The sequence below is a fragment of the Penaeus monodon genome, chromosome 20, assembly GCF_015228065.2.
Source record: "Penaeus monodon isolate SGIC_2016 chromosome 20, NSTDA_Pmon_1, whole genome shotgun sequence".
Classification (NCBI taxonomy): Eukaryota; Metazoa; Arthropoda; class Malacostraca; order Decapoda; family Penaeidae; genus Penaeus; species Penaeus monodon.
The window spans coordinates 21566466-21568286 of record NC_051405.1 but is presented as its reverse complement, the minus strand read 5'-3'; positions in this window follow the sequence as shown (position 1 = coordinate 21568286).

Here is a 1821-nt window from a genome sequence, read left to right as displayed (position 1 = left end):
AGTCTTTTACAGTTTTGATATTATATATGTAAGAAATCAACTTGTATATAGAAAGTGATACAAATCTTCAGACTCCTCAAAATCATCAGTACATTGTTAGAAAAGTTTTGGATTGGTAATTGTCAGTTTTTGATGGATTAAATTTAGAAAGCAAACAGGTAAGGAAAATATTAATTCTGTCAGGTGATGAGGGGATTATTTGGATTGGATGGTGTAAGTTCATGGTTACCAGGAGTTCTTAAGTTTCTCAAATTTTACTATTGATACTGATTTTATTCATCAGTAGAACATGTCCCTTGTAAAAATAATATGGTAATTTCAGTGAGGAAGAAAAAAAAATAAAACAACCCAGATAATTAGGCTAAAAGGAAAATCAATACCCATTCTGTCATTCTTCTGGCTCTGAAATATGTTAGTAGTAGAAAGCTAGGAAATTTTGATCTCGGTCATTAGTGCAATACTTTATTTCTCTTGGTAAATTAGGTAGCTAGAGCAGAATCTAATTTTGCTAAGTACATAACAAATTTTTGAAATATGGTTTGTTAACCCCTAAAGGTTGGCAAAAAAAATTTTTTGATATCTAATTTTTATATGTAACTTCAGTTATGCAAAGTTGGGAATGGAAGTTTTATATAATTTAAGCCTTTCTTTTGGACAACTTGCCATCTCTTGTCCATTATGCATAAATGACTAAATGATGGTTAACGTATTCCATTGTTAAAGGGTTAAACATTTCCTGTTAACTTTCCTACTTTTTCTTCTTAATTCCTTTCCCTTCTTCATTTTCATGCCTGTATCAGTCCAAACAGACAATGTGTCTGTATTTTTCCAACTGTTATATAATTGGTTATAAGTAAGTGCTAGTGTTTATAAAAAGTGAACAGATCTGGGTAGTGGTTTAAAATTAGAATTTCATGGTAGTCAGACAAGATATTGTATTGGTTGTTATTCAGGGCAAAGAAGTTGCTGTTGACTTTCCATTCTATCTCAAGCGTTTATTTAGAAAAATCTCTTCCGCAAGTGAATCACTGTATTATCAATGATAATTATTTGTTAATCTAGTTGGCTAGGATTTAGGATAGCAAAATGGGGTTAACCTCTGAAGAAATTGTTGATTTTTTTTATTGTTTTTAATGTCCTAATGAATTGTGCAGGTTCTGTCAGCCTTTCAACAGAAACATGAATCAGTATATTGTGATATTTGATGAAGATATGAAGGAACTTCAGTCAAATTAATTGGTATGATTTAATATATTATTCAGTAATGGGATTATGTAACTCTTTCATATACGTTTATTGTAACTCTCAAGAAGTTATGGAAAGTAGTCATTACTCTTGTTAGTAAAATAGACTTAATTAGCTTCATTTTACCATATTTTTTATTCAGAAGGCCATGGTGATAGTCAATTCAAGTAAAATTAGAAAATGAATTGCCACAGAACGATGATTAACAATATTTAATATAAATGAAAATCCAGACAATAGGCAAAACAGAAATATCACGTGGTATTTTAAGAGTTACCATAATCATAAAGAGTGTCTATAAGTGCTTGGCTGGATTGAGTGCTGATGGTAAAGGTTGACATTGTGATTAAATGTGTAGAGTTTTGAGAACTGTGCTATGTTATTTTTTCCAGAGGAAAGTTTTTTTATGCATAATTTTCATTTCCTAGTTGAGTGAGTACCACATTAGCTTGCCAATTATTTAAAGAAATTATTATCAGGGGTGTTACTTTTGCTTTTTAGTTTGATATTTTATGCTATTAACCAAAGCATACCGCACAAAGTGTTGCTAATTACTCAGCAGTTTTAATAGTAACA